At 38.2% G+C, this 26,958-nt stretch overlaps 1 protein-coding gene across 4 annotated transcripts in view; it reads left to right on the forward strand.

Annotated features, from left to right (window-relative positions):
• Positions 1-26,958, forward strand: part of sytl2a (synaptotagmin-like 2a) — a 119,949-nt gene that overhangs the window by 42,147 nt on the left and 50,844 nt on the right. The window contains exon 1 of one of the 4 annotated variants that reach the window (XM_061898013.1): positions 19,406-19,421. The exons of the other annotated variants lie outside the window; for them this stretch is intronic. The gene's annotated coding sequence lies outside the window, so the exon portion shown is untranslated. Of the gene's footprint in view, positions 1-19,405; positions 19,422-26,958 lie in introns of those variants that run through there. 4 annotated transcript variants of the gene reach the window in all.

Consider the following 26,958-nt stretch of genomic DNA (forward strand, 5'->3'; position numbering starts at 1 on the left):
TTGTTAATCTCACAATAAAATGTCCCCATGTCGCTTATTGATTGATTGATTGTCTTCTGCAGTTGTTGGTCTTGCTCCATCAGTTTATGTATTTCATTGTTAATGTGATCCTTTTCTGTTATCAAATCACAAAGAATACCTGTTTTGTCATCCATTTCACTACATTTTACTGGCATGTCATCTTTTTCAACTTTATTTGTTATTTTGTTGAAGGAGTCTTTGTTTGTCTTATACAGGTCTTCTTTAAGTTCATATGGAATTGCAGAAAAGGGATTTTTGATTGAAGAGCTTCTAAATTTCCATGCAATGTTCTGAGCAGTAATCTGTAAACCAAAAAGGATATATATTTTATTAAAAATGAATGAAGAGAGAAAACATTGTATTTGGTGTAATTGCTTCATTACACTGTATACATAATCAATTAGGTATTGATTGTAGATTGGAATCATTCATTGTTCAATTACAAAAGATATCACTTGGTTTCTCTGTATTTATAAATACATTACTTCTGAAAACTTTGAGAGGAAAATCAAAACTCCTTAAAACCCCAATACAAAAATTTGGGCTAATAGGAGTCACCATTTTAGATTACGGTTAAGGTGCAGTAAAATCATAACATTTAAATTGTTACTGTGACTGATTTAGTAAGTAAGATGACATAAAAGCTCAACAGAAATGAAAGACAGTCGGCAGGGTGTCAAAAGGAGACTTTTTTTTATTTCAAACAGTCGATCCGACATCAAAACATGTCAAGACCCTTTCTCAAACTAATCACACACTTTTCTGTGTTCAAAATAAAAGTGCTACGCTATACGTCCAGTTTAACTATGATTAGGGTTTCTCCTTAATGTACTGCTTCATATTAACCGCCACACTTAACAAAATAAAGTAATATAATGTATTGTAATGTCCAGAAGAAAAAAAACAGTCTGAGGCTCTTTTTAGCTTTTATGGTCAATTTTATGCTAACATTTGGCCTAATTCCAGCAATTATTTCCTCTGTGCACACACATCTGCCTCAGTGCTTCACACCTAGACACACAAGACTGGTTCATTCTCTGCCGACACGGTGTGTTCAAACACACTTCACAACATACACATTAACACCAGCCATACGTACTGGGTTGTCTGGAGCGGCGGTAGACGTACTTTAATATATTCGAGCGGACAGCGATCTTCACAATTTAAGATGACACTGGCGGTTTTTAATGAGAGAAAGGCTCCCAGCAACGTGAAGCAAGTGTGACATCAGGCCCTCTGCAACTAGCTTTTTGTCACAGATATGGCACGAAATAAGTATTTAAACAGAGTTTTTAAACGCGAGCACAGTCGCCAGAAATAGATGCTAGATTTGTTGCCAGTGTTTTTTATTACAAAAAAGGTATTGGAGAAATCGCTAAAAAAAAAATTCTCAACAAAGTACATTGTACGATAAGCAGCAACAATTTAAAAATAGAACACAACAATATTATGTAAGGAAAATATATATGATAATACTACACTTGATAATAACATATTTGATTTAAATGTATATTCACATCCCATTTTAAAGAATATGTGCATCATAGCAAATCATGCAATGACGTCATATCGACCACGGCCATAACCAGGCCCCCAGCGCCACAGGTATTTTGGCAATTAAGGGGAAACCCTGACACAAAAAAAATATAAATGTCTTAAGCTACCATCATACTTTGTCAGAGATGTTTTGTAATATTATTCTGTGATATTTTTACCTAAAGAAACGCTTTTACATCAGTTGAGGAATATGGGGACCGGGGGGATTTTTCTGGCTGACTGAAATATTGCGTAATTAATTTTATAACATGTACTCTAATTGAGTTCTCAATTACAGAATGATTAGCAGGCTGAATATTACATGTTATCAACTAATAAACATTGTTATGCAGCAATATGAAGCCACCCCCCCTAAAAATTATCTGTCCAGGGTACACTTATTAATGGTAAAAAAGTATACCTATCTTTGATTAATCGCGATTAATTTTGAGTTAACTATGGACAACATGTGATTAATCACGACTAAATATTGGAATCGTTTGACAGGCATAATAATCATATTAAAATATTTATTCATTACCTTTATTGCATACAAATGTATAATATAGGCAATAGTGCAAAATAACTGGACAAAGGCATAAACAACAATTGAGATTTTCTTGAGTTTGTAAACAATAACAAAAATAACAAAGTGATTTTCAAAAATAAAAAATATTGATCTGATCACTGTATTATCGACCATAAAATGATACAAACTTGGTGTCGTTACAGTTGATATTAATAGAGAGCATCACCCTCCAGCCCTCAGGCAGGCACTTTAGGTGCCTCAAGACTTAAAAAACTACTAAATTACTACACTTCTGGACTTCATGTTAAACCACATTTTGCAACCCTGTATTTTCTGTATGCACGTGTAATGACAATAAATTTAATCCTCAAAAACCTTGTTTATTTTTCCGCAATGGAGACGAGGATTAGTGATTTACTGTCGAAGCTGCACTAAAGAGGAATGGTTGCCGCAAGCTCCTTAGTGAGGACGCTACGTTTTGTTATGGACCCTTTTTTGCTTGTCGCTGTCCAATTTGCGGGACACAGCTAGAATGTGTCACAGAATTGCATTATCACAATATGACAATAGTATTGAAAGTCCTGTCATTGGCCTTTTTGAGACGGCTCATTCCCGAACACAACACATCACGAGTTTGATAGCCGTTCTGCCTAAAGTTTGTTGGTGCAATTTCATAAAAAGTACAGAGATTTCTCCTGACATCATAAGCTTTTAAACTAATGTACCGGGTACAATTGCAAAAATTTGACAGATTAATACTAATGCTCTGTTTTACTAATATGTAACTCTCACAACTGAGGATGTACTAAAATATACAATACAACATACATTTTACATACATATACATATACTGCAGATAATGGTCTATTTGCTTACCGTCTCATCTGATATCTTTGTCGTTTTCTGAATGTGTACTTCTTCTTGTAAGTGTTGCTCCGCTTTACAGCAATGAGGAGTGTTCATCACAGGCATTGTTTGCATCAAACTCTTGTCTTCAAGTGTATATAGTTGTTTATATACCTTGAGCTTGAGGATTTCTAACTCATCCCTCTCTTGCATAATTCTTTCTCGTCGCTGGTCAAGTTCTCGATTTATTTTTTGTGTTTTATATTTCATTCTCTTATTTTTTTTTTGTTCTTCTGCAACGTCCTTGACCTTCTGTTTCTTTTCCATGTGCAAATTCTTTCTAACTTGTTTTACCTTAGAAAGCATTCTGTACATTTTAGCAGTCGCTTTGTGAATGGGATACATTTTCAAGCGTTCTTCAATTGCCTTTCCCTTATCTACGGTATCTTTCGTTATGTTTCCAAATATTTGTTCACGGGTTTCCAGCACAAAGGACTTAACAAACTTGGTTCTTTCATTAATTTTTCGTTGTTTAAATCCTGCAAATAAAGCTGTTTTTGTTTTATTATGTGTTCGTAATTGAGGCCAAAGTTGCTTCATAAGATTGACAATCATATTCATCTTGTTGTTGATGTGCTTAGTTTGATTTTTAAGGTATAAAACATTTTCTTCATGTCTGTGTAATTCTTGTTTGAAAAATCCCATGTTTATTTCCATTTGTTCCTTGGTCTGCTTTGTCACAATAATTGTTTGTTTACTATTTTTCACTAGATTTTCAATCAACCACTGTTGCCTCTGGTGTTTAGGTTCTTCTAGTACTCCCTTATGGTTCTGTAATTGTTTCCTACAATTTTGGATAATCGATTCTAATTTGCTTTGCTTAGTTTTAATTGCACTATGTTGTGTCCCCAGGAGTTGTCTCGTTTTGTTAATTAAAGTCAAAGAGTTCTGAAGGAACATTTTTTTTTTTATGGCTGTCTTTACGCTTTCCTTGACTTTCTTAGCAAAATATTCCGTTTGCAATCTTAAAGTTTTTATACATAGGGTCTGGTTATAGTTTTCCGATTTTAGTTTTTCAATTTCCCCATGTTGCTTCCATATTTTGGTCCTCAGGAATTCAATTTCATGTTCTCCCCCTTGTGCTCTTTTCCAAAAATGTTTGGAATCATGCATTTCATGAGAAATCCTTGTCTGTCTTTTAAGAAGCTCTGATTGGGTATTAATGTCAGTATTTATTTGTTGTTCTTTTCTTTGCTTGGTATCCTTTTGGGCCATCTTGCTGTTCAGTCCTGTTTGTCCTACAAAACAAACAATGTCCATATTAAACATTGAAAAATGGATAGTGATACAAATTCGATTACATTTTGTAGAATAGTGTGCTAGAATAGTGTGCCTAACTTGACCCCATCAACTCACTCTGCTGTCATACTGACTTTAGAGCAGGGCTATTCGACTAAATTGTTTATGGGGGAAATTAAAAGACCGGAGGGCCAGACTTCTCCCCCACTATTAGTCTTACTTAGTAAGTTCCAGAGAAGCAGCAGCCTCCAGACATTAGATTGTGGTCAATTTTGTCAGCGCTTCAGGAGTGCTGAGGTTTTTTTTAAGGACCTTCTGCAAAAAAAAATATTCAAAGGTCATCTATGACAATCACAGCAGTGAAGTGTTTTTAAGAATCTGCTGCAAAAATGTGACTGAGCTGAAATTGTCGGCCATCGGTTAAATAGCCCAAATAAGGAAAAAGAGAGGAGCTAAAATGGAAAGTTGAACAACACCACTAGTTTACATGGTTTAACAACCGGCACAATTCCTAAAGGTTTTACCTCCCGTGCAAACACTTTCGTCTTTGTGCGGAGATGGCGTGGCGCAGTTGGGAGAGTGGTTGTGCGCTACCCGAGGGTCCCTGGTTCAATCCCCACCTAATACAAACCTCGTCACGTCCGTTGTGTCCTGAGCAAGACACTTGGGTTGTACTTGTATAGCGCTTTGACACTACTTCCACATTCACCCATTCACACACACATTCACACACTGATGGAGGGAGCTGCCATGCAAGGCGCTAACCAGCACTTGCACTTCACCCTTGCTCCTGATGGGTGCTGGTTAGCTGCCTTGCATGGCAGCTCCCTCCATCAGTGTGTGAATGTGTGTGTGAATGGGTGAATGTGGAAGTAGTGTCAAAGCGCTTTGAGTACCTTGAAGGTAGAAAAGCGCTATGCAAGTACAACCCATTTACCACTTACACACAACACTGCATCATTCTCCGCCAATCTGCTTTCAGGCACGGACGCTCTGTTTGTAATTGTGGGAAAAGTTAGCATAAAATCAAAACCACATGAACATAAAACATACCACAAGAAAATAGTTACAGTATGAATGGATATGTATATCCTATTATGTGTGCATTATTGACTCGTGATCCACCGAAAACTCAGCCAGTGAAAAAAGGCTTAATCACCGAAAACAGCTCTGCCGAAACCGTATGTTAATAAAACGCATGCGATTGTCTGGCGCGTCGTCAGCAAGTCTGCGATGTAGACGGAGCTTTAATGTATCCCAAATATACCTGCGGACAGCAATCTACAAAATGTGCAAATATTAAAAGGACAGTGGCGGCTTTTCAGGAGCGAAAGTCCAACTGGAGCAGCAGCGCCAGGCAAGTGTGACATACTTGCTGCAGCTTGCTTTTCATTGGGGACAACGAGGGAGAGAAGTACAATCTCTAAACACGAGTGCAGTCTCTAACAACACCATAAAGATTATTGATGTGTTGCTAGTTGTTGTTTTTTTTTTTTTATAAAATAGTCATATTAAGTCACTAGATACTTGACAAAGTATTAACAAAGGACGTTGTACAATAAGCAGCAACCACTGAAAATATGGAAAAACAATATAAAATTGTATGTTAATACTAATTAATAACACATTTATTTTTTGTTGCATGTATACATTTTTTGAACTTTTTAAAGAAAATCATTTCATGATAAATGATAAATGGGTTGTACTTGTATAGCGCTTTTTTACCTTCAAGGTACTCAAAGCGCTTTGACACTACTTCCACATTTACCCATTCACACACACATTTACACACTGATGGAGGGAGCTGCCATGCAAGATGCTAATAACCAGCACCCATCAGGAGCAAGGGTAAAGTGTATTTGCTCAAGGACACAACGGACGTGACGAGGTTGGTACTAGGTGGGGATTGAACCAGGGACCCTTGGGTTGCGCATGTTAGCACATTATCCAAATTACGCTAACTATGATCCCACTGCCACAGGTATCTTGACAATCGCGTGGAAACCCTGGTATAACTTAAGAAGTTATAGTAACACCTTAGTTACATAAATGGCATTACAAAAAAATAAATAATAAGAACTGGAAAAAAGGAGAGAACTTAAAAGATATGTAGATAAGGCTGACCATATTCTGAAATCCCAAAAAGAAGACACATACAGTATATGCGTGCCAAGGCCGGGACTCGGTGAAAATTTGACAATGATACTCGAACTTGCTTTATAAATAATATATTAATTTAAATAAAGCATTTTTTCTCCTATGTTGACAGCAGTGTTGGCACTAGGAACCCCATTAGTCATAAAAATGGGGTCCCTTTGTAAATTTTTAGGGTACCACTTTTTTGTAAACGTTTTGAAAAAAAAATTAGAAACGTATGCATTATCCTGTTATATCTAACATTCCATGTTGTGTTTTTGGAAAAAGTTTGTCATGAACGTTACTTCATCCATTAAAAAAATAATTAAAAAAAGAAAACAAATTTGTATACATATGTAAATGTATTCAGTTATAAACATTCATTCACTTTCTTCTTTTCTTCATGGATGTGAACTTAACTGCTGCTGGTAGTTTTTTCCGTTTTTTTTTTTTATAAGTTGTAAGTGTATTTATTTCAGTATAAAAGTGTAAAAAGTGTTTTGCTTGGGTCATGAAATGATAATGGTGTGCCAGGGCATACATACATTTTACATTTAAGACTAAAATCTCTGGAGTCTACATCGACTTCTTATCTACCCTTAATTTCAAAATGTTTTAGTTCTTTTTATATTGTTTGTTTTCCGCCCTTTTTTTGTCAAACAAAACTATGTTTTTAATGTCAAACGCACAAAATATGCAAAATCTTCCACCCCAAAATTTTTCAAATCGGAATATTTGATGTGATGTAATGGGAACCTTGGATAGGTCAATAATTCATAATATCATTGATTTTTATTCAATATTATGTTTTGACCAATGATATCAGTCAACATTGCAACTTTTTCTAAATTACATTTCACCTTTAAGCTTCTTTTTTTACTTTTGTTATGTTTTTGTTTATTTTAATAGTATTTTTAGAATGTGCCATGGGCTTTTAAAACATTAGCTGCATGCCGCAATTGGCCTCTGGGGCACACTTTTGACACCCCTAATTCTGATACATCTATCATAAAAAGCGGAGCCTGGCGACGCATGCGCGTTTATCATAACTCTCTTGCTCTCTCTGTCCCTCCCTCACAAATGCTGCTGCGTGCGCACACACCTTCACAATTTGTTTTGTTTTTAACCCCCTTCTTAACCTTCGTACATCGAAAATACCGTACGCGCAACCCTAACTCAAAATACCGGACTTTTGAGGCATTTAAGAAATTCCGCCCAGACAGCCCCCGCAAAAGAGGATATGTCCGGGGAAAAGAGGACATATGGTCAGTCTAATCATACATTTGGACCTAGTGTTTTATGTTTGCTGGCAAGGTTAAGATGTCAATGCAATGATTTGCCTTAGAGTATCCTCAACCCTAACAAATTGAGCTTTAATTTTGAGTACTCTTAACTCCTACCTATGACAAAACTGAGTCTGAATGTGCCGTGTTGCATCAGAGATGGGGTCACAAGGTGATTGGTGCCAATTTTGACAGCAATGGCAATATAGTAAGGTGGAGCACATTTTTTTTTAATCTGTTAACCCTTTATTTGTTTTTTGTTGTTCCATCAGTGTTGTAAGGGAGAAAAAATATGTTATATTCCTAATAAATTGATAATTGTAGCCAAACGCTAGCTCATTACTTATGTTCGTAATCTCTTTACGGAGCTTAAATAAGAGCACTTTCTTTTTATTATTTGCTCACACTCACACTCTAGGAATGCAATGATTAACAGGTTTTACTATTAACTGTAGTTAAAAACGTCACCGTTATTTAATCACAAAGGCTCCTCTCCATTGAGTGTTTCAGTCCTCCTTATGCGGACATTATGCTGGTACGTTATTTTTGGCACAGACTGCATGGAACAATAAAGTAACACTAGCGGTGTACGTGCTAACATGTACGTATCGAGAGACACGCATTTTCAAAATCAGCTTAAAAATTGCAGCAGGACAAAGCGGCGAACTGTTTCCACCCAAAGAAAAGTGAACATTAGCAGACTGGGAACATTTGGGTATTTAATATATTACCGGGGAGTCATTGAAGACGATGGCTCACCCATTATAGTGCAGCATTTTCGGGATCACCACCCAGCTTTACACGCCAAAGTAAAGGCAAGACATAATAACTGAGTTCATGTGTGTGAATTTAAATGTATTATATATAGACAATATATAGCTGCAACCGCTGAATTGAATTATATTATATATATTATTGTATTATATATTGTATATATATATTGTATATGTATAGGGGTGGGACCTAATAAGTTTACGTCTTCTCACTCCCTTTTGAGCCAATCTTGACATCTACAAAAGATTAGGCACATGTAATGTTTTCAATGTAGGTGTAAAAATAATGGATCTATATATTTCTTTTGTATTTTATGTCATTCTCTTGTTTTGTTTGCATGGCTCAAAATAAACCCATTCATTCATTCATTCAGTTATGTTTGTGGCAAATTACCTAATGAAAAAATGACTTAAATATAAGGATACAATCAGTAGCTTAGCGATGAGTCAGTTCAGTGAAAACAAACAGCAACAGGTACTTCATGCATTGACCATTTAATATTAGATATTATTTCTTCCTTTCTGTGGTGAATAAACATCTACTTTAGTATGGAAAGTGTAAAACACTAAAATAACGCCAGTAGCTTGTAAAATAACAGCATAAAACCGTGGGTTGAAATTAAGTGTATTCCAGTTATTGACACGTTATTAACACTTTAATTTCTTTAAAAGGAGGAAATCGGCATGAATGACAGTTAATGACAATACCAATAACAATCTTGAATTTATTACCCAAGTGGGTAACATTTTCCCCTCGGGGATCAATAAGGTTACCCTTACTGTAGTCTTGTATTACCAATACAATTAATGCATTTATCTACTAATATTCATACTTTTGGATTATATTTATTATTTTTTAATGTTATAATAGTTATAATATGTGATTACTGTTTTCAGACCATAATAAATAACATCAACATCTCTAAGGAATGATTTTGTACATTTTTTGTTGTGAAATTAATCAGGGCATTTACGCAGGCTATAATCGTACAGCCAAAATCTATGATCATTGTATCACTAACATACTCTACATTTACTTTTACAACAGTGTGCTAAAATGACATGGTATTGTGAAAAACTAATAGTCTGTATCTAAATGGACCTTTGGTCTTCCTATTTTTTTGCAATATAAAGGGCCTTAACTGCCAACATCCTCTTTTCCACCACATAAAACCGAAGAGTTTATGTTAAAAGCTTTTACCTACCTTACCTCTTAAAAGATCTGCATAAAAATGTAAATACAAAAATAATAATGAAAAGGGGTCGACAACTTTTAAGTAGGGCTGGACCATTAATCAAATTTTGATGTTTATGGCTTCCCATAATCATAAAAATATTATAATTGGGGAAAAAAAAAAAAAAACAGGTGGCGCAACATGCATGCAAATTCCCGAACTTTTAGCAATGAAACAGATAAGGTGCAAATTAGTAAAAAAAAAAAAAGAAGCTCAATTACTATACTTTTGGGATCTCACCATGGTTGCTACTTTTTTTTTTGACACAGCACTAGTATGACTAATCAATAATCGCTAAATTCACGTAACCGTGGATGGAATCACAAAAATGGCCAAAAAAACGGAATCCACTGTTAAAAGCAGAATGTCATGGAAATTGACATAAATATAAGAGAAAAATGCTATCATTGTCATTTAGTTAACAAACATTTTATAAAAGGTTAATGACACAATAAGCACACACTCTGGTGGTAAAATAAGTGTAAAAACTAAAAAAAAAACTGAATTCCAAAGAATTAAAAGAAGTAGATTGCTATTGTGCATTTTAATTGATTGTTGTTTTTCTTATTATTTGCTTACTTGTTGTGGTTTATTTGTTACTAATCGATATCCATTATTCTTTTAAGTTATATATAAAATTGATTGTTGGGGTATTTCAATTACTTTCAATGTATTATATTTAATAATTGTGTTAATAATTTTATTTCAATATAATCGTCCAGCGCTACTCTCTCGTATGCTTTACTAAATAATCTTACAAAATGCTTTTGCAGCAATACTAGCAATGAAGTCAATAGTGTGGTTGACATTAATGAAAAAAAAGTAAAGTGAAAAATGGCAAAAACGTAATATCGGTAATACGCTCTTGATTCCATTATTATACTATGGATTGAAAGCTGTTGTTTTCACACTATGAACCTGTGTGTATGTAACACAATATACATAACATAACTGCCTACCTCAAATTGACTTTGTCTTCAGTTGTGCAGAAAAAGATAGTCCAGAAAAGTCATTTCAGACAGCAATTGACAAAAAATTAAAATTCCTTATAGTGGTGCGGGATGGTGGGAGAAATGTGACACGCAATGTGTTTCTAAAGTTGTGATGCTGTGTGACGTTTGAATGGTGAAATATCTTGTGCTGAGTGTCTGCTTGCAACTGATAAGTTGAACCCTGTTTTGGAATTAATGCCCAAAGCTTATCTCAAGTCTCCACAGTATGTGCTCAAAAACATACTCATGTTTAATATTGTCAAAGGACATACGGTAAGCCTACTTTAAAGTACCATACCATACCATACCATACCAACTTTATTTATAAAGCCTTTAAAAACAACCACAGTTGAAGAACAAAGGGCTGTAAACCACAAAGAAATTGTGACAAAGGACTGACTAAAAAATAACATTTAAAACAGAAGTAAAATACAGATTGAAAGAGCAAACACAAATTACCCTTAGAACTATTTAATCACCAAAATCAAAAGAAAAGTTATTTTGATAGGTGGTCCAAAAACCAACAATTCTTGGCGTGGAAACCCCGAACTGTTGAACGACTAAAGCTCTACATAAAAGAAGAATGGGAAAGAATCCCACTTTCAAAGTTTCAACAATTAGTTTCCTCAGTTCCCAAACATTTATTGAGTGTTGTTAAAAGAAAAGGTTGATGTAACACAGTGGTGAACATGCCCTTTCCCAACTACTTTGGCATGTGTTGCAGCCATGAAATTCTAAGTTAATTATTATTTGCAAAAAAAAATAAAGTTTATGAGTTTGACATCAAATATCTTGTCTTTGTAGTGCATTCAATTGAATATGGGTCGAAAAGGATTTGCAAATCATTGCATTCCGTTGATATTTACATCTAACACAATTTCCCAAATCATATGGAGACGGGGTTTCTATATATATATATATACACACAATATAGTATATATAATAAGGAAACAATACTAATTAATCAACTAGAGAATGGTGTGTGACACAATCCAAGAGTGTGTATGGTGTAAGACTATGTGTGGCAATAATTGCTGAGTGTTTACCAGAAGTGATGAGTGAGAGGTGGAAGATCAGGAGGACAAGGCAGAGCTCCGAGGTCCGTGAGGCGAGCAGGAAGTCGGGTGTAAGCGGGGCGTCAACAGGTCTGTGTCCAAAGCGAGGGGTCCAGATCCAAGGGGCAGCCAGAGAACCAGAGAGGAAAACGAGACGAAGACAAGACGCACAGCTCGCCACACAGTAATAGGGATTTGCTGCAGGAACGACATGACACTACAAGTAAACACGGAGAGAGAGCAGGATTGCATCAAGCATCAGATCGCTCACTGTACGCCAACAGAAGGTTACGTTCTGGCCCAGAACGCAGGTCTGCATTGGCTTAAGAAGCCCAGCCAGATCATCACGGACAAGTGCGCTGATTGTAGATTGAATGCAGCTGCCAGCGGAGTGAAGCGTGAAGAATGCGCAGCGGCATGCGCTTGCGCCGTAAGCAGCTGCCAGCGGAGTGAAGCGTGAAGAATGCGCAGCGGCATGCACGTGCGCCGTAACAATATTTTCTTAATTCATATCTTGTTTAAACATATATATCAATATATCTTACAAACTCAGCTCTTCGCAGTGGGAAGAGGGGGCTCTCTAACCCTTTAAATAATTGTCTTGCCCTGTCAAATCAAAATGTTTGAAGTTTAGAAAGTACATTTTATTATACACACAAAATGTATTTATGACATGTTGATCAAATTATTCGCAGTAGTGTAGAAATCTATTGAAAAGAGGACATGCTATAACTTATAATATTTTTTTACACGGGTAAGTGCACCGTCTATTTCTTGAATCTGCGGCTCCTAGCTCAGTATGGACTCATTGATCGTTTATAAACAGAGTTCGGAGAGGAAGTGACTTCTGAAAGAACGCGCCCCACACATGAAGTGACATCAGAAAGAACACGCCACAGCCAGCTTCATAACAATCGGTTTCAACTCGGAGGTAACCACTAGAAAGATGGAGGAAAATCATCCAGACACGCCCGTGTTTCCCCTTCCACATGTACAGATGCTTGTAGAAATCACACGGCAATACCTTAAAAGAAGGAAACACGTGATTGCAGCTATTTCGGATACAACCTGTCTCACAAGGCAACATAGCAATGTTGAGCGACGATTTTGGATAAGGCCTAGAAGTACGGTAGCCTGGTGGGATATGTTCATTAACGAGTGTGTTTTGCCACAGGAACGGCAATGTCCACGTCAGCTGTGATTCTACTTAGAAAAAAACTTTGTCCATTTGTCAAAGGTGAGACATCGAGAATGTGGGCTCCCGTGGATGAAGGAGTACTACGGATAAAAGCGAATGCATATGGACTGGCAAAGCAGACTATCAATTATTCTCCGTGATGTATGTCGAGCGATTACTCAACGTTTAGTTTTGTACTCCATAGCTATTGTGAAGCCATGAAGTGGTTGCGGCCGCCAATTTCAGCCTACAAGCACAGTGTCCTGAACAGATATCTAGGTCCATGGATTGATTAACGTGGACCCCGACTTAAACAAGTTGAAAAACTTTTTCGGGTGTTATCATTTAGTGGGCAATTGTACGGAATATGTACTGAACTGTGCAATCTACTAATAAAATTTTCAATCAATTAATCAATCAGTCCCGAGATTAATTGTTGTAAAATGTTATTTGTCACATTGTTTACTTTCACACATCCCTTAGAGTTATGATTCATGTAGGATGGCTCAGGTTTGATTCACTACAGTAGTCTAATAACTGCTGATGATGAGGCAAGCAAGCTTTACTGTTAAAATAAATGTGACAGTAGGCTACATTGAAACTCAGGGTAAGAACACACTTGCAGGTCAGAGGTAACTGTTTTGGCGGCCTAGTACGCACGCGCAAAAAAAAACGCCCGCTTGCGTACTAGGTCGCGTTGCGTCGGCGGACGGAGGGGGGAGGTGGTCTTAAATGGAGGCATTGTGTGTGTGTGGACAAGGATAAGGTTAGGTGGGATATTGCCTGGATAACCTCAGCCGTCTTAGTGTAGAAGGGGCCTTAATGTCCTCTTGGCGCTGCGCCAGAGCACATCTAACAAACGGTGCTTCATCCTTCTTTTGGGGTGGAAAAGGTTGGAAATAAGATATTTGGTTTACTCACTTTAATGAAAGACTATATTCCTTTTATAAGTGCCATTAGATTTGACTGATCATCAACGACAGGCAAAATCTAACGGATCAGATTTGACTGTGACTATTCTTAATTGAACACAGCCCTAATAATTGTAGACCATCAAACTTACCTTTTTATGTTTCTAAATTAGCTAACCGTTTATTGACCTGCCTGGTTCACAGCAGTTTTTGTTGTATTACTCTTTTATTGACATGACGCCTACTTGCCAAACACAGATGTCATGTTGTGTGGAAGTATGTTTGTTTTCTGAGCACTTATGGTTTGTTCACAGACCTCACCCTTTGCTGCCTGCACCACCCAGCTTATCAAACCAGAAGCAGCAGCACTTATCTGGTAGAAAATGGACATCTAATCGCCTACATGCAATTTTAGGTGCTCATGTTTTTTTAGTTACTGCAATGACTCTTGTATTTAACTCTGTATCACACTGCCCTGTACTAATCCAAACATTCGTATCCTGTTTTATTTGCTCGATGGAGGCTGCAGGATAAATGTACAATTTTGTAATTCAAGACATTAGCTTGCACAAAAAGTACAGTCAACCAACCGCCTGTCCTGAAACCAGACCCTACTCATACAATGGCAGTCAGATCGCAATTTAGGGTCATTCTCACAAGACCAGAAAGAGTTGTATGTTTTTTCATGTGTCACTGTCACCCTAGAAGGAAATTATGGTTTGTCTTTTTTTTGCTATTCATTTATTCAATTATTTGCTGTGTTTTGTGTTTAAACTTGTTTTACCTGGGATTGATTTTTAGATCATTTACTTATTTTGTCTTTACTTATTTGTTTACCTTATAGGACACACACGTGCGGAAGTTGTTTCTGGACTTCAGCTCGGCGTTCAACACCATCGTCCCGCAGCACTAGGGGTGGGCAAAAATATCGATATAGCAATACATCGCGATACGTTCTCTTCCGATTCAATATCGATACTCAAAGTTTGAATGTCGATAAAAATAAAAAATCATGTTTTTTAGACGGACTGTAAATGCAGTGCGACCTCCGCTCCTCCAGGTGTCGCTGTGCCGCTACCTGGTGACACACGTGTTGCAGACGAGGGCGATGTACGAGATCCATACTGGCAGCAACATCGCTGCTCTACTGAGAAGCACAGTGAAGGAATGGGGCTTACTAGATAAGGACCCAGTTGTGGTCACGGACAATGCGACGAAAATGACCCTCGCAGCAGGGTTAGCGGGCATGCTGCATTTTGGATGCTTCGCTCACATCCTCAATTTGGCTTCCCAGCGCGCACTTAAGTTACCAGCAGTCGCCCGCTTGTTGGGAAAAGTGAGGCGCATCATCAGCTTTTGTAGACGCAGCACCACAGCGAGCCATGTCTTAAAGGAAAAGCAAAAACTTCTCAACCTGGACAAACACAAACAGATGACTGACACTGTGACCAGGTGGAACAGTGCACACGACATGCTCCAGCGCTTTCTTGAGCAACAGCCGGCCATCGCTCCTGCCCTGCTGTCGGGTGAAGTAAGAAAGTGTGAGAAGGACGTGTGTACCCTCACTGAAACAGACGTCACAGCTGCTGAAGAAATCGTGACAGTTATGAAGCCAATGAAGACTGCAACTGTTGCTATGGAAGAGGAGAAAACTCCAACACTATCAGCAGTTGCACCGGTCCATACCCACCTGCTCAAAGATCTCCAAGTAATTTTAAGATGCATAATGCATTTTACATTTTTCAGTTAACTATGTAGAATATTGCAATATATCGCATGTATCGCAAAACTTTTAATATCGCAATATCGTATCGTATCGTGACACAAGTATCGTGATGCGTATCGTATCGTGAGGTCCTTGGCAATACCCAGCCCTACGCAGCACTTGGTGAGCACACTGGCCCCCCTTGGATTCAGTACCCCCCTACGCAACTGGCTGCTTGACTTGTGGGCGACAAAACCTCCAGTGCCATCTCCCTGAGCACTGGTTCCCCCCAGGTCTGCTTCCTGAGTCTGCTGCTGTTCACGTTGATGACCCATGACTGCCACATTGTGAAGTATGCGAACAACACAACTTTAGTGGGCCTCATCCGTGACAGCAACGACATGGAATACAGGGAGGAAGTGAAACAATCTGGTTGACTGGTGCAAAACCAACAACCTGGTCCTGAAAGTCGACGAGACCAAGGGAATCATCATCGACTTCAGGAGGCACCAGTCCAGCCACACTCTACTCTTCATCAATGGCACAGCAGTGGATATGGTTAGCAGCACCAAGTTCCTGGGGGCAGGGCCAACACAGATAGACAGACAACATTTACACTCACATTCACACACTAGGGCCAATTTAGTGTTGCCAATCAACCTATCCCCAGGTGCATGTATTTGGAAGTGGGAGGAAGCCGGAGTACCCGGAGGGAACCCACGCATTAACGGGGGAGAACATGCAAACTCCACACAGAAAGATCCCGGGCCTGGGATTGAACCCAGGACTGCAGAACCTTCGTATTGTGAGATAGACGCACTAACCCCTCTCCCACCGTGAAGCCCTGTAGTCTGCATGTGACAAATAAACTTGAACCCTTGAACTCCCCATCATACATTTTACTCCTTTTATTGTTGGATGAACTCACAGCGTGGTGTGTAGAACTACACTTGACCTGACGGAATATGAATTATGATTGACATGCATTATTTTGCATTCAAACTCAAATACTACGGCTTTATAAATAGTAGTATCACGTTCCAGCCTAATCTGTGAGAAACCGGCAGATGGATGTACCCAAAATAACCACGAGATGGCGACAAACACATTGATACAGTCACCATTTCACACAGCAGCAGTCGATAAGTCACAAAAAGGATCTCTAATAACGCACCGAACCTGAATCGATTATTTTAATAATCAATTAGTTGTTCAATTCATCGGATTAAACGTACTTTGCAGCCTCGATGAGTATTGTAGGGCAAATGGTTGAAACGCAAAGATGTTTCTGCTTGCCATAACCTTTATTCATTCCATTTACCTTAAATAAGGTAAATGACAGATGAAACAAGGCTTGTTTCATCTGTCATTTACCTTATTTTGACTTTGATTCACATTTATCTTGGTTAGCCTCTATATACCATCCTTTACCTTCTATTTAACTTGTTTTACTCTCTTCTACTTTCTTTTCGCCTTATTTCACATTTTGTCACCTTCTCAACCTACTCAGTGGCCTAGTGGTTAGAGTGTCCGCCCTGAGATTGGTAGGTTGTGAGTTCAAAACCCGGCGGAGTCATACCAAAGACTATGCAAAAATGGGACCCATTCCCTTCCTGCTTGGCACTCAGTATCAAGGGTTGGAATTGGGGGTTAAATCACCATAAGTGATTCCCGGGTGTGGCTACTGCTGCTGCCCACTGCTCCCCTCACTTCCCAGGGGGGGAACAAGGGGATGGTTCAAATGCAGAGGACACATTTCACCACACCTGGAGTGTGTGTGTCAATCATTGGTAATTTAACTTGAACTTAACTAATCTTACCATGTCATTTGTCTCCTCTTACCTTTTTTGTTTACCCCCTGTTATCTTATTTTACCTTCTGCTTACCTTTTCTTTAAATGGTAAATGGGTTATACTTGTATAGCGCTTTTCTACCTTCAAGGTACTCAAAGCGCTTTGACACTATTTCCACATTCACCCATTCACACACACATTCACACACTGATGGCGGGAGCTGCCTTGCAAGGCCCTAACCACGACCCATTGGGAGCAAGGGTGAAGTGTCTTGCTCAAGGACACAACGGACATGATGAGGTTGGTAGAAGGTGGGCATCAAACCAGGAACTCTCAGGTTGCTGACACGGCCACTCTCCCAACTGCGTCACGCGGTATTATATTATGTTCTTTGATCTATTCCTTATCTTTCACTACCTTCTATTTACTGTTTTCACCTTTAAATGTTCCTTTTTTTTAACCTCCTGTTTACCTTGTATTATCTTCATTTACCTTCTAATTATCGTTCTTTATCTTTTATTATTTGTATACCATCACATGACTTCTTCCTGTATGTGAAAAAAAGTGGTGGTCAGCCAAGCCAGGATGGCTGTTGTGCTGCAAGCAGTGCAAAAACTCTAAAAGTATGCAAGGAGCCAAATCTTCCCCGCAAAAAGCAGATATGAACAAAAATCAAACGATACAATGGAATAGATCCACATACTTTATCAAAAAAAGATTATCTGTCGGGGTTCCCAGACATATCGAACCATGTAATACTGCAGATGTCATTATGTACGACAAAACAGATGAAAACTTGGAAAAGCAGGGAGGCTTCTTTGTGTGTGGCTGGGTCAAGGAAATGGTGTTTTTAAGACACTCCTGGTTAAATATGCATCGTTCTTGTTGGGGTAATGTTCCAGTTCATGAGTTAAATGTGCGTTTACTTCCAAGTTTACTTGCCTTGCACGTGCCAGTTACGAGTAGCATTTCTTTCCCCGTCTCTATCTAAATATAACTATGGATGTAAACATTGTGTATGTGCTGAAAGCTTCATTTATAACTGCTGCCTTTGGGGAAAACCTTTTTGGGTTTCACTCATATTTGCTTTCTTTTATTTAGACTCCCCATATCAAGGTAATACTTAAATGTGAAACACTATACATTAAAAGCATATCAAACCAACTTTTAACGTAGTGATCGCTGCATTCTTTAAATCCGCTCCCTTGGACTGGAGGGTGTGCCACTTTTCTCGTAGTCGTTTGATTAAATCTCACACTTCTCTGCCCTTCTTGATTACCTCTCCAAGAACTCTGAAGAAATGAGTATCCTTTTCGCGATTTGAACAGTTCCTACAGCTGAAACCAACGCAGTATAGGAGATTTTTCTTCGAGAAAGGCTAATTGGCGCCTCATACCCCAGATCAAACGCTGGTTGGACCACTATTCTTTTACTTTTCATTTATCTTTTTTTACCTGTTATGATCTGTTGTCCAAATCATGTCATGTCTTGTTTAGTTTTGGACTCCCTCAGTTCCTGTCTTGCGCACCACTGGGTTTGTGTTTTGGTTGCCATGGGTGCAGACTGGCTTCACCTGCCTCTGATTAGTGTTTGGCACGCTCACCTGCTGCCGCTTGGTCAGACTTCCTTATTTGCTGTATGCAACACGTTACGTTGGGTATTTCTATGTTTCTAGTTCACGTGCTATTGGAACACTGTTCGGTATTTTGCATGATTAATGGACAATAAATTGTTGACTTAGATCAAATGAGATGTGTTGTCTGCAGGGAAAAAAAAACATTTTAAAGGGGGAAAAAATGTACATTTAAAAGAATAACTTTTTTTTTTTTTTTTTTTGGGGCAAAAATATTGTATGCACAATTGTGGAGTGGCAAATGCTGCATTAAAAATATCCAGGGATCTTCTGTGTGCTGCTTATGCAAATGAAAAATACTGCAGGAAAATACAATATAAATACAAACAAGCTAATTCAGCTTAGCGGTTTTGCACAAGTGCCCCGTGGTTCTATTGTGGTCCTCTGCAAAGAATGCATTAAGCCCCTCCCACCTCCAGCTAAGCTCCTCCCACCCACATCTTGTCCTTCGCCTTCTGTAAACTAGTTTTTTATTCAGGAAGGAGCAACAGAGAAAGGTATGCTAAGTTATTACATATTACTATTGTTTTGTGTACTGCAAATATTGTATGTTTTCCTGCTGTGTATTGTCAACACTATTCCACCATTTACTATATGCTTTGTCAATAGTATACTTGTAGTCTGTAAACTTCACATTCCTAATTTTCCAAGCTCAATGTAACAGACATTGAAAATATGTTAATTTTTATCATCATTGCTAATTTTTTAGTTTCAGTAGTTTAATATTTACTTCTGAAGAACCATTTTTGGAAAAATATGTGTTGGTTGGGTTTTACTGCTGAGAGAGATGCTTTGATATAACAGCAAAGTCAAATGCTCCCTGTTTGTTTGGTTGTGTTCAAAGGTGTAGGAATGAGATTTATACATCGGATGCCTGACATATCCATTAAAAGTTTTAGCAGAAATATGTGACAAATTAACTGAACTGCAAAACATTGACAAAGTGCTTTGACACATACACTGCTTTTTTTAAAGAACTTTCTGACATTAAAAAAAACATGAACAGTGTAAATTAAAAAAAAAGTGTTCACTTTTTAATATCAGTTTAAGATAAAAAGCAGATGCTTTCAGTGAAGAAAAAGTCAAATTAACAAGCTTTGTTGTTTCTCAACAATACCATGTGGTTAAATTCAAAAGTTTAGCCAACAAAAATGTACAATAGTGATACCTCTCACTTCTGCGTCACTTACAACTCAGTCAGTGTGCAGTCACTTTACAGCCATGCAGTCCATTGTTCAGACCTGGGCAATTATTTTGACTCAGGGGCCACATTGGTCGGTAAAAATATATCTGGAGCCGGTGTGTGTGTGTATATATATATATATATATATATATATATATATATATATATATATATATATATATATATATATATATATATATATATATATATATATATATATATATATATATATATATATATATATATATATATATATATATATGTATGTATATATATATATATGTATATATATATATATGTATATATGTATATATGTATATGTATATATGTATATATATATATATATTTATATATATATATATTTATATACATATATATATGTATGTACATATGTATATGTGTAAATATATATACATATATATGTGTATGTATGTATATATATATATTTATATACATATATATATGTATGTACATATATATATATGTGTAAATATATATATATATGTGTATGTATATGTGTATATATATATATATATATATGTATGTATATATACATACTGCGTGGCGCAGTGGGAGAGTGGCCGTGCGCAACCCGAGGGTCCCTAGTTCAAATCCCACCTAGTACCAACCTCGTCACGTCCGTTGTGTCCTGAGCAAGACACTTCACCCTTGCTCCTGATGGGTGCTGGTTGGCGCCTTGCATGGCAGCTCCCTCCATCAGTGTGTGAATGTGTGTGTGAATGGGTAAATGTGGAAGTAATGTCAAAGCGCTTTGAGTACCTTGAAGGTAGAAAAGCGCTATACAAGTACAACCCATTTATCATTTATTTATTTATGTATGTATACACCAATCACGAATCATACTGTATATATGACATAACTGCAGGATATTTCCGTGTAACAGAGGAGCGACTGACTGATGAATGTGTGAAATTATTTCTCTGTCTTATTTTATTACGGTATTTCTGATTTTAACATGACACTGATTTTGTCTGTGTTTTTTTTTGCACACATACTCAGTCTGCTGTATGTGTGCCTGGTTCCCTTTTTTAAGGAACACTTTAAACACGTGTAGTTTGTTCAGCATTAGTGGAAGGAATTCCTAAAATGCTGTAGTAAAAGCTAAACACACAATACAAACACTCACAATATGACTGATAAAAAGTAAAATAAAAATATGACAGACCTCCTCAAAAAACTGAAAGGAATTTTACAGCCTTTCCGCTGAATAAAATAATGTACACGAAAATAAATAATGTGAGTGAATGACTTGTTTGACATTTGTTTTGAAAATAATGTCAGCTTAGTTTTGAAAGCCCTGACATTTGTGTATATTTCATGTACAAACTGTTTTTTGCCTTGTAGCTTCACATTCAGCTTATTCATGTGTGCCTGTTTGTCCACAGCAAACGCTAACTCACAAAACCAATCGGTGTCACTCAGCTCAGGGAAAGTGTCAGTTTTTTCAAGTTTCTCCAAAAATGAGACAATCTCTTATTTTCGCTCCCACACACGTTGACATACTTTACCCAAACTTAACCAACGGACATTGGAATGCTAATGCAAGTCCTGCTGGTCAGCATCAGTGAAGTGCCCTAGCACAAATAAAGTTAACGAGCATTATATCTGGCTTCACTACGTGGTCAAGCTGCTAACAATAAAAAAGTACCTCGTGTTGGGGGTTTTCCTCTTTCACCCTCTCCTGGATTCTTTTTAGTCACCTGATGTTTTATCCTGTGATATTTGGCGACCTATCTGTGGTAACGCTAGCTAGCTTACTCCAAGAAGTTTGTGCTTCATGACGACTTCCGCCAAGCTGTTGAAAAAATCCTCTTAGGGATTCTATGGCCAAAAACTACCGTTATCTCAAAATTGTCATTAATCCCTCTGATGAAAATCTAAAGCTGAGCGGTGTCCCGAATGTCATTACTTTCATCCAGTGCCAATGAATATATTGCATATGACTCTGTTTTGTTGTTGAGCTTACTAAAACTTAAGTCTTCATCAATTAGCTCCACACAGCGAGTCACTGTATTGCGTGATAAGCAATTTTTTTCAAATTCGCTCTTGCTCTCAGCACAAAACACTTGCTGTCTCCACCATGCACTCTTTTAGAAACTGTCCTTTGGAAAAAAGGCTTTCTCGTCATGACTAATTTGAATGCCAGTACATAACTTGCCTTTGTGCTTGATTCTTGAATGGTAGTGCGTCGGATAAATGTTTTGCTGAGCCTGCAAAATTAGCTTCCAACTTCTGAGTGGTCCGTTCTTGCGTTGACTGGTTGTTTGCATAATTAGTGTGCTTGGTGGAGAAATGACGACTTACGTTGTATTCCTTCAAAACCGCGACGGTTTCTTGGCAAATAAGACTGGACTTCAGTGAAAAAGTAATTAGTTGTCCATTCCTTATTAACACCCGGCATTCGGTGTCAAATTTTGTCATTGTTGCAAATTGTTTCTGCTGTCAGAGCAGTAGTAGTAGAAAAAGTGTACATGGGCTGTGCAATCAATCAAGCATACTGCAGTCTGATTGCGGCACTCTGTGGAATTACTTGATATTATAGGACAATTAATGCGGTCGTAATTATTACACAATTTTCTCAATTTCGTTTTTAATTTTTGGCGGGCTGCACCATAAAGACCAATAGGCCGGATGTGGCCCGCGGGCCGTAGATTGCCCTTCCCTGATATAGTTGGTGCGGGTGTTGTTAGGGTTGTGCATAAAGAATTGAGCATTGATGGAAACCAGGTCTTACATTCTGATTCTGCCGGAATCTTTTACATTTTTAAATGTTGACTCCTATGTATTCTCTGACAGGAGGCGTATGCACAGGAAGGAATGATTTTATCATTTTGCGGTGTAAAAAAAGAATGTGTCGATCAATGGGTCAGTATAGCTCGGTTGGTAGAGCGGATGTGCCAGTAACTTGAGGGTTCCTGGTTCGATCCCTGCTTCTGCCATCCTATTCTCTGCCGTTGTCTCTTTGGGAAAGCCTCTTAACCCACCTGCTCCCAGTGCCACCCACACTGGTTTAAATGTAACTTAGATATTGGTGTGGAAGTTTCCTTCGCCTGCCACGGTTTTCTTCGGCCAACAGTACCACACGGGTCTCAGCATGCAGGTTTGACACAGTTTTATTTTCTTCATACATACAATCGTGTTCAGTCTCTCCAGCTTTTCAGCTGTCCGCTCCCTCGCTCGTTTGTTGTTCTCGCTCGTCTCTCTTGCTTCTCCTCCCTTCATGGTCTCCAGCGCTGCTAATAAAGGGAACAGGTGATTAGACAACTCGTTCCAGCTGAGGTATCCACTCACCTGTTGGCTGCTTCATGGCCGGCCCTTGCACACACCTCGCCCGCAGGGGACGCGTGGAACACGGCCCTTTCCACAATTGGGTTTCACTATGTAAAATGGTTTTAGTCACTAGAGACAAGCACTATCCATTTTTTTCCATTTTCTACCGCTTATTCCCTTTCGGGGTGGCGGGGGGCGCTGGCGCCTATCTCAGCTACAATCGGGCGGAAGGCGGGGTACACCCTGGACAAGTCGCCACCTCATCGCAGGGCCAACACAGATAGACAGACAACATTCACACTCACATTCACACACTAGGGCCAATTTAGTGTTGCCAATCAACCTATCCCCAGGTGCATGTCTTTGACAAGCACTATATAAATATAATTTACTTCACTTTATCAACAAATGTTAACCATAGAATTTAATCGTTTATAGACCGTATCAAATCTTATCGGATTGACTCTCATTATTCATTTTTAAAATACATAATTTTTTAATGGTATCATAGACAGATGATATTAGAATAGATGCATATTGAATAGTCCATCAGAAATAGATAAACAGCCCTCGCGGTTTGCAGGGCTTCTTGCATGAAGTCCTGTAATCACAATTTCCTAATCACTATTTTGTGATAACAAAAGTAGCGATGGAATCTCTGTAGTATCGACCATATAACTTGGTCACGTTACTGTCAACATTTGTATCAATCTGCTTCTTTGTTTACATTCAAGGGCTTTAGCCTAGCAGTTAGCATGAGTTACGATATTCTCCTATGGTGTGTAGTGCAGCACCTTTGGATATTCCTTGTCCTCGAGTCCTCCGGTGGTACTTGCTTTATTTTCCGCCATGGAGGCGAGGATTAATGGGCCACTATCTCACTAACGAGGACGCGACACCTTTGCTGTCAAATTGGCGTGACACAGTTGGATTGTGTCATCAACATGCATTATCACCATATAACAATAACATTAAAAGGTCTATAGTGGGCCAAATTGATATCATTTATATTGTACAGTATCGTCTATATTAGGCTGATCATATTCTGAAATCCCAAAAAGAGGACACATATATGCGTGCCAAGGCCGGAACTAGGTGAAAATTTGCCAATGAATCTTCAACTTGTTTTATAAATAACATATTTATTTACGTAAAGCAATTTTTCTCCTCTGTTGACAGCAGTGTTGGCGCTACGAATTTTCAAAATGGGGTCCCATGGACCCCATCAAGTCATAAAAATGGGGTCCCACAGTAAATTTTGGGGTCCCACTTTTTTGGAAGCGTTTTGAAAACAAAAGATAAAAGAATGTATTGTCCTGTTATACCTCACATTCTATATTGTGTTTTGGAAAAAGGTTGTCAGAAACGTTACTTAATTCATTAAAAATAAATAATATAAAAATAAAACAAATTTGTATGCATATGTAAATGTATTCAGTTATAAACATTCATTCACTTTTTTCTTTCCTTCATGGATCTAAACTTTACCGCTGCTAGTATTTTCAATAAGATGTAGGTGTATTTATTTCAGTATAAAAGTGTAAAAAGTGTTTTGCTTTGGTCATGAAATGATGATAACGGTGTGCCAGGGTAAACATACATTTTATATTTAACACATAAATCTCTGGAGTCTACATCCACTTCAGAGCTATTCCTCATTTCAAAATGTTTTAGTTTTTTTGTTTGGTTGTTTTCCGCCCTTTTTTGTCAAACAAAACTATGTTTTTCTATGGCAAACACAAAATATGCAGAATATTCCACAAAAAATATTTTTCAAAGTAGAATATTTGATGTGACGTTGAGGGTGGCGGGGGTGTATATTGTAGCATCCCAGAAGAGTCAGTGTTGCAAGGGATTCTGGGTATTTTTTCTGTTGTGTTTATGTTGTGTTACGGTGCGGATGTTCTCCCGAAATGTGTTTTTTCATTCTTGTTTGGTGTGGGTTCACAGTGTGGCGCATATTTGTAACAGTGTTAAAATTGTTTATACGGCCACCCTCAGTGTGACCTGTATGGCTGTCGACTAAGTATGCCTTGATTGATGATCAATCCACTATCTCGCTCTCTCTGTCTCTGTCCCTCCCTCACGACAGTTGCTGCTTGCGCACACCTTCACAATTTATTTCATTTTTAACCAATTTTCACCCTGTCCTTACTTTAGAAATACAAGCAACCTTGACACAAAAAGGCGGACATTTGAGGTATCTTAGAAACCCCGCCTTGACACCCCGGACAGTCCCACAAAAGAGGACCATTATTGTGTATGTGTGTGTGCAGGCGTAGTACAGCTGAGTCAAGAATTGTGCAACAGTATGTAAACAATTCTTCTGACTTCTGTGTATCTTCTGTTGTGTGCCAATGTCTCAAATTGTTTGTGTGTTACAACTTTTTTCTTTATTTTTCACTTCCGGCAACAATGCTTCTGTTAAAAGAATTACGTTTCACCTTTAGCGATGGGACAATATATCGATTGCCCAGCTGTACTGTTGTGTGTGATGTGAGCAGGAGCTGGAGAATATTTGGCTGCCTTAGTGCGAGTTTACAGACTAAGACTGCTGAGCACTTAAGCTTACTGAGTGTAATTGTTACCCCTGTTAAGAAAGTAGTGAGGGGGGTTTAGCAGCTATTTGGGACAAGACTTGCTCCGGCTCTTGGCAGTGGCGCATGTGTACGACTTCAGTCTTGTCGGTAAAGCCACCTACGGAGCTTTGGGGCTCAGCCTGCCATTCAGTGTGCTCTTTTTGTTCCTGCTTGTGGCGCATGTTCCCGCACTACGGCCTGGGCTGGCTGCCATCAATCACACGTCAAAAGTAGCGTTAACTTTGACAACACCCGTTTTAATATTTTTTCCACTTGGGTTTTCCACTCGTAGGTGTGTCCCAATCTGATGTTAATATCAGATATCCGTCCAGTACCAGCAAAATGATAAGTATCAGATTATTTCGGATCACATCAAAAAAATATACGGTATATGAGTAGTCTGATACAAACAAACAATCTTGTTACTAGGGATGATGTTCAAAACCGGTTCTCCCGATTGTTCGATTAGAAAAGAACCAATTCCATAGATTCGAATCCCTTTTTGAGAACCGGTTCCCGTTATCGAAACCAATATACCGTATTTTCACGACCATAGGGCGCACCGTATTAAAAGCCGCTGTGTCAGTTACGGGTACTATTTCTGTATTTAACGCATAAATAAGGCGCAGTGTATTTTTGGGCGCAGGCATGATTAAACATACGCTAGCTTAAAACATACGCTAGCATGCATGGACGCTGTTTTAAAAAGGCAGCAGGAGCAAAGCTGAGTTTGGTTTTACTTTATTAAAGAATTTATCAATGTACTCACATCATTTTTTGATCGATCCTCAACCACAAATCCATCAAAGTCCTCATCTTCTGTTTCAAAATGAACAGCTGGGCAAGTTCTCCATCAACACACTAGATTCCCTCTCCTCATTTTCAAAGTCAGTCTCATTGTCCATTAGCGTAGCAAGCTACTACAACAATAAAAGCCGACTTCTCTTGCATTGTTGTGCGTATCGATTCTCCACCGTACTG

This window comes from Nerophis ophidion, linkage group LG04, assembly GCF_033978795.1.
Source record: "Nerophis ophidion isolate RoL-2023_Sa linkage group LG04, RoL_Noph_v1.0, whole genome shotgun sequence".
Lineage (NCBI taxonomy): Eukaryota > Metazoa > Chordata > Actinopteri > Syngnathiformes > Syngnathidae > Nerophis > Nerophis ophidion.